The sequence below is a fragment of the Rattus norvegicus genome, chromosome 4 (genome assembly GCF_036323735.1).
Source record: "Rattus norvegicus strain BN/NHsdMcwi chromosome 4, GRCr8, whole genome shotgun sequence".
Classification (NCBI taxonomy): domain Eukaryota; kingdom Metazoa; phylum Chordata; class Mammalia; order Rodentia; family Muridae; genus Rattus; species Rattus norvegicus.
This window is the reverse complement of record NC_086022.1, coordinates 119,996,242-120,016,033: the sequence shown is the minus strand read 5'-3', so window position 1 is coordinate 120,016,033 and position 19,792 is coordinate 119,996,242. Positions and strand designations below refer to the sequence as shown.

Below are 19,792 nucleotides of genomic sequence, written 5' to 3'. Positions count from 1 at the left end.
CATTCGAAAAGAAGATCCCAGCAGAGGAGAAGTGTAGGAGGGTTAAACAGGGATTCGCTGGGTAGCAGCTTCATGGCCCTGAAACAGTAAGCCCTCCCCTGCTCACTTCCCTGCAGACCTGGGTCTGTCTCAGGATGCCTCTGCTCTGGATAAAACCCCCAGGACCCACGCCCTCAGCAGAGGCAGAGCTCCTCCTCATAGGCTGCAGCACCTGATCCCCCACATCATCCACTTAATTGAACTGTGCGCACTGAATGCCCCAGCTGCAGAAGCTATGGATTTTATCTCATTATAAATCAACTTAATAGATTTATCCAGTGATGACATTCTCGAGCTGCTTTCTCATTGTGTTTAAAGTTGGCAGTGCTGAACATCACAGCTCAATGTCAAAAGCTCATGTTTATAAAACAGAAAATGACACTTAAAATTTATAGAACTTAGATGAAATTAAAGAGCTACTCTAAGTAGTTGTTCTTTAACTGGAGCCCAAAGGCCTGTCAATTAGCATCTTGGAAGATGGCAGTTTACCCTGGAGCTCCAGCTATGTCCCCTGTTCTGATGACCTATGGACTGCACCTTAGGTGATGAGATCTATTCAGCCTCAACAACCCACTGCCCGTTGTAATCCACACAAAATATTGCTTTGAAACAAGTCCTAGATATTATCCTAGATATTACCATTTCATTCATAACTATAATAGACATGCCAGGTGGAGTTTCAATCCCTTGATGTCTTCAATCCTGATATGTCCACGGCCTGGAACAGAATGTGATAAATACAGTCTTCAGAACAGACAGTCTCACTGCGTGAGACTTAAGCAGACTCAAGCTGTGTGGTGGAATTCCAAAGCCTGTGTCCAGCCTTAAGAACCTGGCTAATGTATTGGAAATCTAGATTTTAAAATATTTTTAAGAAAGGGTACGCATAGCCTTGGTTGGTCTGGAACTACACAGAAGTAAAAAATGATCTGCCTTCCAAATGCTGGGATTAAAGGTATGCACACACAAGGTAGCCATACTTAGATAAAATTATTATTTTTTTTGTTGGCATAAACGTATTAGATTGCATTATGGAGATTTTTCCAGACAAGTCTTTCGTCTCTGTTCTTTTCTTTTACTTGTGCCCCATCACCCCGGTAGCCTCCTCCCCGTTTTCATGCCACATATGACCTTTTGCTCCCCACCCACTCTCACGTGCACACAAATGTTAAAGGTAGAATCTGCATGTGAGAGAAATCATGTGATCCTTGTCGGAGTCTGTGGCGTCTCCATTAATAGAACACTGTCGGAGCCATTCATTTTCTTGAAAGTTCCATGATGCCGTTTTCCGTACAGCTGGGTCTGTGCACCACATGCTCAGCCTCCATTTATCAGCTGGACATCTAGGCTGCTTCCACTCCCTGGCTGCTTCAAATAGAGCGGACTTGGCCGAGCAAATGTCTCTGTGCTAGGATACAGGGTCCCTCAGGCTTACACCTCAGGTGGACAGCCGGCTCTATGGTGCTTCAGTTCAACTTTTGAGGTTTCACTGATGGCTGCACTAGTTTGCACTCCCAACCCGCAGTGAGTGCTGGCTCCTCCTTTCCTACATCCTAGCCAGGTTTATTGCCATTTTTTTAAACTTCAGATGTCTCTGACTAGAGTGATATAAAATGCTGTCTAAGTTGGGATTACTATTGTGGTGATAAAACGCCATGGCCAAAAGCAAGTTGGGGAGGAAAGGGTTACACCCATTTTGTAGCTTCCATTGAAGGGACAGGAACTCCAGTAGGACAGGGACCTGAGGGCAGAAGCTGGTGCAGAGGCCATGGAAGAAGGCTGCTAACCGGCTCACTCACACTGGTTTCCTATATAAAGTCCAGGACTACCGACCCGACGGTCTGGGCCCTCCCCCACCAGTAACTAGTTAAGAAAATATCCTAAGGACTTGTTTGTAGCCATGTGGATCTGAGGAGAGACACAGATAAAAAGCTTCACTCTGGACATTCATGGAAAGGGCTACTCTCTAACTGTGTAAAGAGGGAAATCCAAAAGTAGAAGTATATTATATGTGGATCGTTTTCAGATACTAACAGCAGACTTAGAAACACATCGAACGGTTCCTTAACGATTCGGTGTGAGCGGGGACAGCTGGTCCATATTACAACTCCACCACTCCCATCTTGTATTATGTTCGACACAGTAAGGCATGCCTGTAATCCCAGCCCTCGGGAGGTAGAAGGATTGGGTGTTTGAGGCCGGCCAGGGCTACAGAGTTAGTCTTTCTCTAAATACAAACCAAAACAAAACATAGAGAAGACAGGCGAAAAAGAAAGAAAATGTCTAGTTTTAAAGTAGCAGAAAGGAAACTTGGCATGGAAGGGTTAAAGTGCTGCTGTGTAGCGTAGCTATGGCAACAGATGCAGCTGATTTAGCACACAAGAGGGTGTTGGGAAGAGCAAAGGGAAAGAAGGGAAATGTGGTGCCAGGAGAGAAGAATCTAAATAAAGGGTTACTGAGATCTCCAGCATAGATGCTCTGTAGCAGACAGTGTGGAAGAAGGCCCAGCCACACGGAGGATCCTGGGATCTTTCTCTGCAATGTACTTTTCCTTTTCCTTTTTTTTTCCTTCTCTGAGACAGGGTTTTACTGTGTAACTCTCACTGGTCTGGAACTTGCTATGTAAACCTCGCTGTCCTTGAACTCACAGACAGCTACTGGCCCCTGCCTTCTGAGTGCTGGCATTAAAGGCGTGTGCTACCATCCCCAGCTTCAGAGATTTAAAGTGTTTTTAGTTTTCTTAAACAGTCATACAAGATAATAGACACCACACCATGTGATATTGTTGAGCCAAGTTTTTTTGTGGGTCTCCTTCCCCATCTCTTCCACCCACTGCTACTGTGCCCTGCTACACACACATACACACACACGCACACACACATACATACACACACATACATACATACACATACATACATACATACACACATACATATACATACATACACATACACACATACACACACACATACACATACACATACATACACACATACATACACATACACACACATACATACACATACACACACACATACACATACATACACACACATACACACACATACATACACACACATACACACACATATACACACATACATACACACACATACACACACATACATATATATACACACACACATACACACACATACATACACACACATACACACATACATATATATACACACACACATACACACACATACATACACACACATACACACATACATACACACACATACATACACACATATACACACACATACATACATACACACATACATATACACACATACATACACACATACATACACACATATACACACATACATACACATACATACACACACTTACACACACACATATACACACACACATACATACATACACACACACACACACACACACTTCCTCTTTCATGTCCCATGCATTCCACTGCCCTGCCCCATTCTTCCTCATCGCTCTTGATCTCCTTTCTGGGTTTTTTGACTTCACTTATATTCATAATTGTTTCCATATATACATGTGTACATTAAAGGCTAGGATCTACAGATGAGGGAAAACAATTTTTGCCTTCCTGAGTTTGGGCCATCTTGCTTATTTTATACCTATCAGATCCACCCATTGCCCTGTGTTTTCATTTCTCTTCACTGCTGAATAACACCCTATTATATACATGTACCACACGTCATTGTCCGTTCCTCTGTTGACAGACATCTGGGTCGCGTCCATTTCCTGGCCATTGTGAGTAGAGCAGCGGTAATCGCAGACATGCAAACCTCTCTATGGTGGGATACAGAGTCCTCTGGTTATCTGCCCAGATCCCTGTAGATTTTCTAAATCAAGATTCAGTTCTTTCTGGGGCCCCATGCTGAATAAAAAGTGCTGAAAATTACACTCATAAAATAACAAGTGGAAAAACACACCTACAGTTAAATGAAATTATCTTCATGAAGTCTCCATATACCTCAATGCTTAAGAATTCTGTTCTTCAAGAGAAACAATTTATTGGTGACATTCAAATGGATTTTTCTCTTCAATAGAAAGATTCACAATTGAGCATAGGCATTTAACTCCCCTTTCTGAGCACCACAGAAAATTGCCAAAGGAATGTAAAAATAGGAACAAATTCCAATCCCTTTGGGTTACCAGGAAGCGTGGCCGGAACTGTGGGGGATTGACATCTTGAAACGTGGTTCCTCCCATCCAGGAACACCACATTCTATTTCTTAAGTCAATATTGGTGGTTCACATTTTTTTTTGTGAAAACTGTCCATTTTGTCAAGCGCTCGCACATGTGGGATTAGGTAACTTGCCTGCTATTTTAAATCTTCTCCCTTTTGTTCCATATGTTGCCTCCAGCATTCTGAATCTGCACCCTTTTTGTCTTCATTAGCCTTGCCAGAAGTTTGTCTATTTTACTGACTTTCTAAAAGAACTTGCTAGACACAAAGTGAGGGAGGGGCTGCTAGGGGGAGGGCAGAACTCAGGAAAGGTGGAGGTGGAGTCAGGAACATACCCTAGATATGGGAATGAAGAGATTGCATTTCTGTTCCAAAAGATCAACTGTGGACCTAGGGGGGTTGAACTGGAGTGGGGGTAAGACTAGGGAATATCCCATGTGCTCCATGCTCTAGCTAATGGCAGCGTGAGCCAACGAGACCCAAGAGACACCAGCCAGCATGCTGAGGGAGATGGAGGCAACCTTGTTGGCATAGAAACTAGAATCTAGCTAGGTTTCTTGGGACCTAGATACAGTCACTTCTGGGAGCCAAGTCTTCCCTATGGACCAGCGACCATGGGAGAGGAAGGAACCCTATCTGTGATCTCTCTGTCCAGGCTGCAACATGTTTTCTCTTCTCCCTTGAACTATTTCCTCTTCATGCAAGGCTCAAGGTGACCGGCCACTGTGTGCATAAGAGATGGGGTGCAGGGCAGCAAACAGTCCTCAGAGCTGCCACAAAGAAAAGTCACAGGGATTTGCCACCTAGCATGGTAAGATTTTCTAGTCATTTCCAGGCTGGGCCAAGGTTAAGACCATCCAGGTTATTACATGAAATTTGCTTTGGGGCAGACACATTCTAAATGTGGTGGGAAGCATGAAGCCTGTGGGACAAAGGGCCATGTCAGACCCAGATGTCAGCCATATTTACTCCTGTACCAAGCAGCATTTGTTAATGAATATTGCTCTTTCAGCTTCCCCAGCTGAAATGATAATCATTGACCTTGCTCACAGCTTCTAGCTTACAACCCAGCATGGTATAGTTCTCTGATCATCAAAACCTGGGTCTACCATGCCACCCAAAAGAGCTAGAAGAGTTTCATTGGCTTCTACCCTCCTCCTTGACCCTCTATCATGCCACACAGAGCACTGAGCCTGTGGATAACTACAGAACTCAACTAGACTCATCCACTGTCCCAGGTAAGCAGGAGGACCTGGGTTAAATCCCAGAACTCATATGAAAACTGGGTGTAAGGGAACATGTTTGCAATCCCTGCACTCAGGAGCCAGAGACAAGAGGATGGTACTGAGGCTCACTGGCCAGTTAGCCCAGCCTACTTGGTGAGCACCAGGCCAGTAACACATCTTGTCTCCAAAGACAAGATGAGAAGGTTATGCATAACAACATCTCAGGCTGACTCCTGGCCTTGGTATGATTGAATACACACATGTAACATTCACAAAAACCATGGAACTGGAGAAACATCTCAGTATGAGAGCACTTGCCTAACAGGCCCAAGGACCAGAGGTTAATAACCTCATGCCACGATATAGGGAGGAGCCATCCCAGTGATGTCGTAGGTGCCCCAGTTTAGGAAGACAAAAATGGTACGCCTGTGAAAGCTTAAGAGTTTGAGCTGCTTTGGTCAAGGATCCCAAAGAAGAAAGCAAGTAAGTATCCCTATAAAAGTCAGGGAGCAGTTACCTCTAGGCGGGAGGAAATGGGATGGGTAGGAGCACAGGACTCGTGGCTACCATCACCATTTCTTGCTGATCTGCACAGTGGCCACTCAGGCATTAATTTTAGGACTCCATTAAATTGTACCTTAGTCCACGTACTTTGCTATGCTTTCTATTTTGTGAAGCTTGTTTTTATTTTATAATTTTGTGTATGTGTGTCTGTGCATGTATGAAGAACCACGTCCTTGGAGGCCAGTAGAGGGCGTCAGAGTCCCTGAGGATGGGAATCACCCTATGTAGGTGCTGGGAACTGATCTTGGGTCTTCTTCAAGAGCAGTATAAACTCTCAACTCCTAAGCCATCTCTCCAGCTCCCATGTTTTCCAATTTTTAAATCTTTTGTAGAATAAATAAATAAAAATCATTGAAGAGCTATGGCTATAGCTGTGGTAGAATGAGTGTTTAGTGTGTGCAATGCAAAAATAATCAGCTAATTAGTCACTGCATGAGGAAAAGAGCTAACAACGTTCTGTGCTTCCAGCACAGTTATTTTTTTTTCCTTTTGCATGTGAGTATGTGGTGTTTTCAAGTGTGTGGACACACATGTGTGTGCAGGTATGTGTGCACAAGGCTAATGTTGGGAATCTTTTTCCATGGCTCTCCACTTTGTTAACTGAGGCATGATCTTTCAGTTGAAACCAGAGTTCCCTGATGCAGTTAGCCTAGCTAGCCAGCTTGTGCTTCAAATCCCTTTTGCAGTTCTGTATTTACAGGTGGGTCACACCCACCTGGCATTTATGTGGGTTCTCGGGATCTGAACCCAACTCTCATCCTTATGTGGGAAGTGCTTTGTCCACCAATCTATCTCCCCACCCTGAGTTGTTTCTTTATTTTTTAAATGCAGACAACAAATATATATATATACATATATATATATCTTTCATAACTTGGAAGTTTCTAACTATTAGAAGATAATGAATAATATATAGAGTGTTAAGATGAAAAGAGTTTGACAAGGAATTACAAAAGTATTGGGTGAAAGGAGTATTAATTCTTATACAAGCAAGAACCAAAAAGACATGACATTCTCTGGAGAAAAAAAAACCCAAGAAAGAAGTAAAATGAAAGACTGAATATCGGAAAGAAGAGTGAGCACAGACACCTGTATAACTCGGAATTTCACCACTGTGAGCACAGTTAGGAGCCCAATAGGAATAGAAGCACGGGTGTTAGAAATCAAACAGGTTGGTGGGAGGGGGTTACTGAGAGGGGGGAAGTGAGCAGGATAAAAAGTGAATAAGTAAAAATAAATAAAGTTAAATTAAAAAAATCAAACAGATACCAACTGGCTGTAAAGGCAAGAAATGCCTTAGGTGAGAGATTAAATGGGTGTGAGAGGAGAAGGAAAGACATTAAGGTAGTAAGTCTTCCATTATTTGGTAAAGAATGGAACAAATATATATTATTATATATAATTTTATTAAATACATAGGCAAATTTCAAGTAAGACTAGTAGCCAAATAACCACAGAGAATGCAACCCCTTTGAGTCCAAGAGCAAGACGGCCTTGGGCTGCATTTAGAGAACTGCTAGTGAGGAAATTAGTCTACAATTTTTTAATGTAAAGCAAAAGTCTAGAACAACAAATCTGCCGTGTACAATATTAATGTTTATTAATATTGGCTAGAAAAATCCAGTTGTGTTGTTTTGAAATAAACGAAGCAAAGGTGCAGCTCAGTGCAAGCAAAAGGCAAAAACCGAAATAACGTGGGCGAGTTGGGTGCGGCTCCCACACCTATCATCTCAGCATTCAGAAAGCAAGGTGGAAAGTATGCTAGCTCAAAGCCAGCCTGGGCTAACAAAACTAAAACCAACCCCAAAAATAGCATGGAAGAAGGAAGTTTTAAAATTTAAAACTGGGTTAAAGATTATTTAAGGCAAGGTCTTGGTTTCATTGTCACACTGTGAAATTTAAAGCAGACAATGAAACAAGGATACTTGGGATAACAATTCAGTCTATGCTGAAGACATGAAAATCACAAGTTTTGTGTCAAGATTATGTTCCCTGGAGTTGTCCCAGACTTAGTCCTAAAAACCTTCCAGGAAATCCCAGGCTGTGTGGCCAGTGCCCCACACAGCATCCCAGCCTTGGCAACCAATGCCCCACAGAGCATAGTACCAGCAGTGTTGTCCAGCACTGTGTGTGTGTTGTTCAAGATGACCCACGAGCCCACTGTTCTGCATCCAGATTCAACCAACCTCACACTGAAATAGTTTGTATAGAGGAAGTGGGGCTGGAGAGATAGCGTTTGACAGTCTTATGAAGGACCCAAGTTTGGTTCCCAGCACCCACATTAGGCAGCTCATACCTGCATTAACTCTATCTCCAGGAAATCCAATAACCTCTTCTTGCCTCCCAGGGCACTTGTATATTTGTGGTGCACATAAACTCATGCATGCACACACAGATATAAATAAATGATTCCATTTTAAAAAATGTGCCTCTACCATGCAACCCAGCTGTCTTGCTCTTGTATAGGTTCAAAGTAAATAGCAGTAGCATATCGTTCATTTCAAAAGACACCTCACACCCACACCTACCATAGCACCATCACAAAGGCCAACATATGGAGCCAACCTAGGTACCCAACCACAGATGACTGGCTAAAGAAAATGCTGTATGTACACTCTATAGGGTGCTATTCAGCTGTAAAAAAAAAATGACATCCTGTCTGCTGCTGCTAAATTGACAGAACTAAAGACATTATATTGAATAAAAGCCAGATTCAGGGAAGCCTGCATGTCCTCTCTTATGTATCTCACATGAATGTCTTCATTTTTCCTTCTGCTTTTGTTCTTGTTATTTTGAGACAGTGCCTCATGTAGCCTAAACTGGCCTTAGTCTCAGACTCACTATATAGCTAAGGGTGGCCTTGAACTACTGACCCTCCTCTATCTGCCAGTGCTGAGATAACAGGCACGGATCACTCCACACCGGATGATCAAACATAAGGCTCCGTACGAGTTAGGTAAGGAATCTGCCAACTGAGCCCCTTCCCCAGGCCTGGGGGCCTCTTCAACAAGACAAGTAGAATACACAATAGTGACGATCAGAGGCTTGGCTGTGTGGACTGGAGAGTGTTAGAAGGAAGTTAGGAATAGATACTCGAGCACAACTGATAAAAGGAGGAAGTTCTGGTTTCCATGGCAGCATGAGGGATGACTGACAGCTTGCAATTGCCTATTCCAAGTTTCATGAATAACTGAAAGACGGGGGCTAGAGGGCTGCGAATGTGAAGTCATGAGAGAGTGGAAGCAATAATTACCTTTGTTTCATCAGAACACATTGTAGACGTGTATAGGAATATCACAGTGATCCCACAAAGAAACATCAAAAATCAAAGGGCATCTCAGGAGGTGAACACATCAACTGCCTTGACTCACTAATGGTTCATTTCATTATATAGAAACTCACGGCGCCATACCCCATAACCATTATATAGAGCAACTCACAGCACCATGGCCTGTAACTTAATATATAACTAATACATAAATACATATATATATTATAACTAAAATAATGACTTTAAAGACTGGGTAGGTAAGAATAAGATTATCAATGGATTAGTTTTAATTGATACCACTGAGCTTTGCGTGTTGTTTCCAGTGCACTCAATATCTGCACGCCATTCCCATGTGTTTCACCTGGGAACCAAGGCCAGGGTAACTGGCCTTTCATTCCATGGGTACCATCTGAATAAGAGGGACTAGGGTGTGGTGGTTAAACATAGAAGTCATTTTTGGTGCTACAGCCTTAAAATCCTTTCAAACCAATCCTTCAGTAGACAGGTTGAATACCAGCATTGTAATCTCTTTTAGAGATTCAGAATTGTACCTCAGCAATCCTGGCCATGTCCTACAACATAGTTTAGGAGCTTTCAATAGGACAGAAATTCATCCTGAAGGGAAACAAACTTCTCATGGACCCAAGGAACGGCCCGTTTGCTTTCAGTAAAATGTACTTGAGTATACATATGTTCTCCTAAGCCCTACATTGCTGAAATGCCAACAGGGTTATCGAGGTGGCTCAGTGGGTAAGGACACTCACCAAGGAACATGTGCGATGGTCTGAAGTCCATCCTTGGCCCCCCATGTTGGAAAGAGAGAACTGACTCCCACCAGCTGTTCTCTGACCTACACATGTGCACTGTGGCACCTGTGCACACTGACACACACACAAACACATGGACACACTAAATATTTGTAATGAAAATGTTAATGCCCAAACAAGCCAGGCATGGAGGTTCATGCCTATAGTCTCTGCTTTGGGAAAGTGGAAGCAGGAGGATTGCCGTGAGTTTGAATACTACAAAAGGTCTCAAAAAAAAAAAATGGAAAATGATGCCTCAGGTCATTTCTGCCCTTACCATCACTTTCTGCACTTTACTATGGCAATGGCAGTTCGGGCATGGCTCTCAGCATGCCTGCAAAACAATGCTAACAGCCCCAGAACACACAGCTACTTGAAGATAATCAGATATAATTTAAAATTCTGCCCCCAAGCCACCCCCAGAGTGCCTACATAAACTGGCTGCCGGTTCATTTTACAGTAACAATAGTCAGTGCTAACGTATAAAGAATGCCAGTCTGTGTCCCAAGACTCTCACATGTAAACCGCATCAGTTCTTAGGGAAGCAGCACCTTACGCTTAGTCTCTAGATATCAGAGGGTTCTGGAGAACAAAGAGGCGGATTAACTGGCCTAAGTCTTACACCAGTAAGTCCAGCCACCAAGTAGTTGGGTTCCACTTCACCGAGGCACCCAATTGGCTGAGTGTAAGGCAGTTAACAGAAGTCAGTCCATCTGCAGTAGTGGATAGCTAGTCCAGGTTTTTGAGAATCAACAGGTACATCACACTCTTACTGCGTGTGGCAGCTGCTGCTACTGACAAGCGCTTCCAAGTTGGTCCATGGGGAGGTGCGTTTGGCATAACCCTCTCATTCCTTACTATTGGCAGTCGTCATCAGGAGCTGATCCTCTGAGCTCGACCAGCCATTCCCTGTGCAGGGCAGCCTCTTTCTCCCCCGTACATTCTATTCGAACTCCCCTTCCTTCGCCCATGCTCTGACTCATCAGGCCTGCGCCTCGCTCAGACAGGGCAACATAGAACCGAAGCCCAGCCCTAAAACAATCCGGAGCACATTCTTCATTATTCCTTAGTTAAAATTATCACTAGGGTAAAGTGATTCATCTTAGAGACTACTCAGGTCCCCGGGCGTGTACATTACCTCAGAACACCAGGGGCATGAGAGACGGGGAGACCAAATCAAGCCTACTAAGCTCACCCTGTGTCTGACAAGGAGAGAATGGAAGGCTTCACCCCACATGCTGTGTCTGATAATGGGGTCTTCCTGGTCCCCTGCCTCCCTTTGGAAGCTGTCCTGTTTTATATTCTGGGTGAATGGTGATTCCTCTTTTTCTAAGACGATGCTCATCACAGCTTGTAAAGATGCATTTGAGAACATCCTTTGTGACCATGGCTTCTTGCATGACATGAAATGCTAACAGGGTGGAGCCCTTGGCCATCTATGTCACACATCTTTGTTTCCAGAACTTCCTATCAAACCAGGCATCTAGTAGCTTCTTATGAATATTCACTGAATAATCAATGAGTGTTTACAAATAAAACACAGACAAGTGGGCTGGGCAGCTACCTTCCCGGAGTTTCTGGAAGGTCCCTCCGCTGCCATTAATTCTATCCTGCTTCCTTTTTTCTACACTAGGTTACCTTGTTATATTTTATGAATCCTTGTAAACCGACTCAAATCCCTTGTGAAACAAGGTAGGAGTTAAATAAATATACTTTTCCATGTCACATATATATTTAAAAACTTAACATAAATCCTCTGCCAACACACACACACACACACACACACACACACACACACACACACACACACATTTGACCATCTGCACACTTTTAAAAGAGCTGTGGTTTATCACTGGGAAAACTAAGGCAGGAGGATGGTGAGTTTGAGGCCATCCTAGGATGCATGTTGAGAACTTATCCAAGAAAAAAAAATTTAAGAAGCTGAGTTTTGCTGTCTCCAACAATATAGTAATGTTTAAAGTGAGTTCTACCCCAGGCCCAGAACCTGTGAACTAACAGCATCCACACAGTTTGGTAATGTGTCTGGGACAAGCTCACTTCTAATGAGACTGGGTGACTGGATGGACAAAAAGGAACATGGGCTGGCAATGAAACTGTTGTAGATTCTGGATCAAAAAAAAAAAAAAAAAGATTAGTCTGTGGGCTTTCCAAAAGTAATGTGCCCCTTTCACAGTGAAGAGTTTGTCATGCTAGGCAAGGTCCTGGTCCACAGGTACTGAGACATCTGTCCACTTTATATAACAAAGGACAGAAGGCAGACACACCGTGGGTACAGCTCAGTGGTAGTGCACCTGCATAGTGTGCTCGAGGGTTCCATCTCCAGCACCACAAAGTAACATTTTGAAAAGAGCAAAAATACTCAATAGTCGAACCCCCTGTTGCCAGCTACAGTTTCTGACACGTTACCCTCATGCTAGTAGGAAGGGGTATTGAAAGTCTGACATTTGGGTTGTTTTCGACGTCCATATTCATTTCGAGCACCTTTATTCCGAGCGTTGGGCTCACAGTTCGAAGCACAAGTTAAACACATGACAGGCTCAGCCAGCCCCAATGCGGTGAAAGGAACTGAGCCACTCTCTCCCTGTCCTTAGCTCTAGCGAGGATGGAGAACCAGCCCTTTCTTACCCCTTAGTCAGAAATCTCCGCACAGAAACCTGAGACTCGATTTCTATTATTTATTTGAGACACTTAGCTCTTCATGACAAACTGCCAGAGGAGGAGTGGGCATGAAGAGAGGTGGTAATGATTTGTATGTCATGAAGACAATTTTTTAAAGAATTTGACAGGGTGTGGGTGAAACTTGTTTTTTATGTTTATCTATTCACTGCTGGCAGAGGATGGAGATGGAGGGTAGAAAAGGAAGGAGCCTGAAGAGCCAGACAATAGGCCGGTTGCAGGCCTGACTGGCATCCTAAAGCAGCCTGCCCTGCCCTGCTGTGTTCTCCCTTCCCCCAACACCTGGCAGACTGTGGTTATGATTTCAAAACAAGAAACTGCTGGACTCCTGCCTTCTGGACCCCCGGACCCAGAATGGTCTTCTCTGCTCCTCCCTGGGGTGCAGAACGGGAGGGGAGGAGACACGAGAGAAAGAAAAGGTGGGCGCTAAAAATGAACTAGCTAGTAGCACCTCCTCAGGGACAGCGGCCTCCACTACTCCATCCCCAAAGCTTTGGGATAACATAAAAACCCAAGCCCTGGGTGCTCAGGTATCAATTCCCCATCCTGCGCATCTGCCCTGCCAGCCCCATTGCACTCAGCCAGGCAGGCGCATCTTGTGAATCTAGACCCCAGTGCTCCTAGCTGGGCAGGCGCACATCCCGCGTGGATTCCGCAGGGCGTCGGCCGGGCCGGCCCTCCGAGAAGGCTACACCTTCTGGGTGTAGCAGGCACACTGGACCTGGAATGCCCCATGTCCGCGCGCAGGCCCATCTCCAGAGCTCAATATGACAGAGCCGCAGAGCCGCAGGTGTACCCAGGCGTCCGCTCCTGCGCGGGCGCAGCCACTCCCAGGCTGAAACTGAGCTCGCGGTCATTCTGTGGCTCCAGTACCCTAGGGATCTGCCTGCTGTGGCGCCCACCCTACTCCTTCTTTGATGCCCTACCTTGTACTCGGCGGTCTCGCATCCATCCCCAAATTCACCCAGCACGGCTGGGCAGCGCTCCTCTACTCTGAGATCCGCTTCCTGGACTCACGGCTATTCCGCTGCGTGGCGCTTCCCGCGCGTCCCGCAGCTCGGGACAAAGGCCCTAGATCTGCGTCCCTGAGGCAGGCGCTGCAGTCAGAGTCAAGTCCAGAGCCCGCGGGAGACTGGAAGAAGTGTGAGCTCCCAGCAGTGCGCGATGACAAAGGGCCGGGCTAGTGCGCAGCGCCCCCTCCAGAGCCCGGCTTGCTGCAGCGTCCCCGCCCGTGCCCTGCAGCAGCCTGGGCCAAAGACAGGAGGACCTGCCCCTCAGGAGAACCCCCAGTTAGACACGCTCCGCTCTGAGTTTACACTCCGGATATATTTTATTTTTATTTAGAGTCTCAGGGCATCTTGGCTTTGGGAGGTAACTTTCAGTGCTGCTAGCTAGTGACAACCGGACGACTAAACTCCAAACCTGATTGATCCTGATTCTAATTCTGACCCCATCTTCAACCAGGCTGGGGGCTCACTCCTGTAACCTACACTGCCTCTGCTTCCTCTGGGCTCTTGTACTTCTCTACCTCCCACCGCCTGGAGAGACCCCAGTGGCTGAGTGGGGAATCAGAATCAATCTTCAGATCTGTTACTGCCCAGCTTTGTGACCTTGAGGATCCCACCTAACTCTGTGAGCCTGTCCTCTACTGGAAAATGACCTGGATCTAATGCGTTTGTCACCTGCACCTTTTCTAATAGTTATGACAGGATTCTTCAAGGCCTACCCCTCGGAAAGGAGACCTCCACCCTGCTTCCTCCAACTCCATGCTAGTCACTCCCAAAACTCAGAAATATGCCTGTCAAAATGCTCAGCTGCCAGAAAAACCTCAGGCCATTGAGGAAGAGCCCTGCTCTTCTGACATTCTCATCAGCAACCTTTTGGATTCCAACGCAGTCAGGCAGTACCCAAATCTCTGAAAGTAGCCCAGGAATGGACATGTATATACATGTTCATGGGGGAGTGTGTACATGTGCACATGAGTACATGCATGTACAGAGGCCAGAAGTTGACTTCAGGTACTTAACACATTGTCTTAGTCAGGGTTCCTATTCCTGCACAAACATCATGACCAAGAAGCAAGCTGGGGAGGAAAGGGTTTATTCAGCTCACACTTCCACATTGCTGTTCATCACCAAAGGAAGTCAGGACTGGAACTCAAGCAGGTCAGGAAGCAGGAGCTGAGGCAGAGGCCGTGGAGAGATGCTACAAACTGGCTTGCTTCCCCTGGCTTGCTCAGCTTGCTCTCTTATAGAACCCAGGACCACCACCCAGGGATGGCACCACCCACATTGGGCTGGGGCCTCCCACTTTGATCAGTAGTTGAGGAAATGCCTTACAGCTGGGTCTCAGGGAGGCATTTCCTCACCTGAGGCTCCTTCCTCTGTGATAACTCCAGCTTGTGTCAAGTTGAGACACAAATCCAGCCAGTACGCACATTTCCCCCTTACTTCACAGCCTCTTTCACTGAATGTGGAAGTGCTGCCTGCTAGGCTGACCGGCCATCCAGTAGGACAGATGGAAACACACGCTGCTGTGCTTGGCTTTTACATCCTGCTGGGGATCAGGACTCAGTTTCTCATGCTTGCCCAGCAAGCATCCTACCTACCCACTGTCCTAGTGAGCTTTGACACAATCTGAAACAATGATTCTCAAGCATCCTAATGCTGCGTGACCCTTTAATACAGTTCTTCATGTCATGGTGACCCCCAACCATGAAATCATTTTGTTGTTACTTCATAACTGTAATTTTGCTATTGTTATGAACCATAATGTAAATATCGGATATACAACTCCTGTGGGGGCTGCAACCCACAGGTTGAGAACCACAGATCTAGAGTCATCGGAAAAGAAGGCCTCAATTGAAGATTTGCTCAGATCGGATTGGCCTCTGGGCATGCCCGTGGGACGATTGTCTTGACTGTTAATTAGAGTGGGAAGGCCCAGCCCACTGTAACCAGCATATGTCCCTAGACAGGTGACCCTGACCTGTAGAATAAAGTTAGCTATTAAATAGGAACCTGACTGAAGCATCCAGCAACCTTTCTCCATGGTTTCTCCTTCAGGTTCCTGCTTGAGTTCCTCCCCTAACTTCTCTCATGGATTGTGATCTGCGAGATCCTTTCCTCCTTCCCAAGTTGCTTTTGGTCATGGTGCTTTTGTCATAGAACTACAGTGAAACAGAACATTCACCAAGCTATCTCCTTCAAATATTTTAAACAAGTACTCTGATAATTCCTTTGCAAACAGGCTTGTGAGAATGGCCATTCTAGGGCTAGCCCAGTGGTAGAGTGCTTGCTTGGCCTACGTAAGGTCCAAGTACTCAGAAGTAGAGAAGTGGTGGGCGGAGACTATTAACATGAATAGTCTCTCGGCAAAAGCGGCTACTGGTGCCATGTGGGAGGCTTCACCACGACAGCCCCAGAACAGCCCACGGGCATGCTGCTCAGATGCTAAGGATGACTATTTCTCAGCAGTTCTCCCCAAACCCACACCTCCTCCGCCTCCACAGCTTCTCACGCACTTCCATGTCTTCCTCAGATGCAGTCATGGTCTCTCTCACTCTGACATCACAAGTCACAAGGGTGAGCTCTCCCCTCTCCTGTACCTATGTCCAAGGTTCCACTACCAAGGAAATAATATGAAGCAGTGTTCCCTGTCAGAACCCCAGGGAATCTGGGAGCCCCTTTTAGAGTTCCATTAAATGGTAGGTAAGGCAGGCTCCTTTCCTAAACAGAATCTCAACAGGAATCAAGAACCATTTCCTAAACCCTCTCAAGCCAACTCTGTTACATTGAAATATCTCTCTGTAGGGTGCTGGTTTCCCCCAAACTAACAGCAGACCTTGCTTGGCCCCCAGCACTGTCTGAAGGCTTCATGCAACATCTTCCTCACCCAGTCTTAAAAGGCCTCTTCACTGGAGAAACTGAGACAGAGTAGAAAGGTAATTTACCCAAGACCACACCGCTAGTACAGGGCAGACCAGGGTTCTAAGCGTGTGACAGCCTCTACTCTGCAGAGGAACGAGAACAGGGGTTCTGAAGCAGAACTGAAGTTGTAGATCACGTCTGTAATCCAAGCACTCGGGAGGCAGAGGCAGGTGGATTGCTGAAGGTTTGAAACCACAGGTTTGAGACAAGCCGGAGCTGCATATCAAGTGCAAGGCCACACCTCTTCCAAAAGCAGAACTGGTACAAAGTGAAGACTAGGACTCCTTAACTCACTCAAAGTGCCCCCCTCCTCCCAGCCCGCCACAGCATTTTCAAAGCAGAAAAAAAACATCAAATGTGGCCCTCTTCTCTTAAGCCTTTAGGACTTGTTCAGATGTCTGCTAGGAGGCAGGATTACACCAATTTTGCACTGGCAGCCTGTGAAATCCCACTGATGTTGTAGGCACTTCACTCAATTCCAAACTCATGTTGAAACCCAATCACATGTAAATATTGGTGGTGTTGCCAGCTGTCACCCTGAAAGCCCAACAATGTGTGGCCCTTCTTGGCCAGGGACAGAAGGATTCTGGGAACCCCAGTCAGAACTGGACACTGCAGTCAGGTAACCCCCGGGGGACAGATGTAATTTAAAAGTTGATTTTCTGATCTTCAGATTTTTGATAAGATAATTTTTCAGCTCCGAGTCTTTTGAGTATCTCTGTCAGCAGTGGATGTAGGGAGAGGAGGCAGCAGGTGCACAGCACTTTGTTTTGGGGCTTCTACGATGGCCTCAAGCGTCCCTATCCTCCTGGGATTCATCCTGAGATGTTTGTTGGCAGTAGTGATTTGCCTCTAACCAAACTTTTCAGCTAAGATGGTGGAATGTTGTCTGTCTTAGGGTTTCTATTGCTAAAAAAACAAACAAACAAACAAACAAAACAACAACAACAACAACAACAACAAAAACCCACCATGACCAAAAAGCAAGTTGGAGAGAAAAGGGTTTATTTATTTGGCTTACACTTCCATATTGCTGCTCCTCATTGAAGGAAGTCAGGACAGGGACTCAATCTGGCAGGAACCTGGAGGCAGGAGCCTTGGAGGGGTGCTGCTTACTGGCTTGTTTCTGATGGCTTGCTCAGTCTGTTTGCTTATAAAACCCAGGGCTATCAGCCCAGGGATGACACCACCCAGCATGGGCTGAGCCCTTCCCCCGCTGATCACCAGTTGAGAAAACTCGTTACAGCTGGATCTCATGGAGGCATTTCTTCAGCTGAGGTTTTTCCTCTCTCATGACTCTAGCTTATGTCAGGTTGACACACAAAACCAGCTAGCAGTGCACCGTCCTAGGGTTTCTGTTGCTGTATGAATCACCTTGACCAAAAGCAACCTGAGAAGGAAAGGGCTTGTTTTGTCTTACAGCTTGTAGTCTACCATCCAAGGAAGTCAGGGCAGGAACCTGGAGGCAGGGAGCAACACAAAGGAGGAGTGCTTACCTACTTGCTCCCCGTGGCTTGCTCAGCCTGCTTTCTTATACCACCCCAGACTGCCTGCCCAGACTCGCACTGGGCCCTCCCACATTACTTACTAATTAAAATAAAAAAGCCCACAGGCCAATCTGGTGGGGGCCTTTCTCAAAGAGGGTACCTCTTCCCAAATAACTCTAAGGTGTCACGTTGACAGAATACCAGTCATAGGAGACTTCTCTCGTGGCAGACTCTTTTGGTTGCCTTCCTAGCATGTGCACTTCTGTTAGGTGCAAATATCAGGAAGGCCTGCATGACATCAGGCATGGGGGTGACATCAGCCAATCACCAGCTATTAGCAGAATCCCTCGCTTCAAAAGTCCTAGAGGAAACTAATTCTGCCAACAACTATGTGTGTGTGAAGTCAGGTCCCTGGCTAATGCCATGAGACCTGGAAACAGAGGACAAGGTAACGCCACATCCACACTCAATCCCTGACCCATGGAAACTGTGAGGAATTGAATGTGTTGCTCTAGGGTTGCTCTAAAGCTTATCACTCACATGAAACAGATACCCACTCTGGACTCCACATCCACTGTTCCCCCGACTTGGGGTCCAGCAGCCATCCCCAGGGCATGCTGGGATCAGCTTCTCACCCCTGAACATCAGAAAGGCTCCGAGAGGCACCTTCTACACTGCCTCCCAGCCACTTGTCTCATAGCCGTCACCTGCTTGGCACACATCTCTCAGAGCTTGCTCCTGTTCTCTAGGTCTCTCCTGTTCTCCTGTGGGTGCCTCCTGAGCTTGTCCCAGTTTATGCTCAGACACAACTCTCCACTGTTATGGCTACAGCACACCAAAACTGAAAATGGGAATTCTCCTGAGATACAGTCTCCGCAGTTACATAAGCCAAGTCTGACTATGATTTGGAGCCATGTATGCTGCTAAGATTCTCGACCACTATCACCAATGACAAACAGCAGCAAGACAGATGCCACTCTGCCACCAGTGTGATGTCAACCTTCACACACCAGAAACCCTGTAAATAAATCTCTCCCGGACCTTGAAATCAGCCCAATTCCTACTAAGACCATGGCTTCTCATGGCTCGTGCCCTGCTCTGTCCACACATGAGTGGCTTTAGTCCCCAGGAAACCTGCTCCAGTCTCAGAGGCTGGAAAATGCTACGCATTCCCACCCCCACCTCAGCAGATGCTCATGTGCTTCACTCTGGATCCTGCCTCCCAGGAATGTTGCTGACCATGCACAGCCCTTTCCAACCCCATCTCTAAATCCCCTCAATGCCATTACTGCCAGCCTCAGGAATTCCGTTCTCCAGATCCTCTCTAAAGGCAAGAAGAGGGGTGCTACCTACACAAAGCATAACTGGCAAGGCCACAACCTACATTCTGAGCCCTCTGAAAGACTACTTCGGGCTAGAGAGCCTTGAGAGCTGCCAGAGAGTTTGTTCAGTCAGGGTATCTGAGTAATATTCTAGACCTTTGTGTAGTCGCCTCTTTGAATAACCTGGGCTGAAACCTTCTAAGCATCCTATGGTCAAAGAAAAGCTGGCTTTGGGGGCTGGAAAGGTGACCCAGTAGGCAA

At 46.0% G+C, this 19,792-nt stretch overlaps 1 protein-coding gene across 1 annotated transcript in view; it reads right to left on the bottom strand.

Annotated features, from left to right (window-relative positions):
• Add2 (adducin 2) overlaps positions 1-14,057 on the bottom strand; it is a 99,114-nt gene extending 85,057 nt beyond the window's left edge. The window contains exon 1 of the mRNA XM_063285470.1: positions 13,720-14,057. The gene's annotated coding sequence lies outside the window, so the exon portion shown is untranslated. The remainder of the gene's footprint in view (positions 1-13,719) is intronic.
• Positions 14,058-19,792: the final 5,735 nt, after the last annotated feature.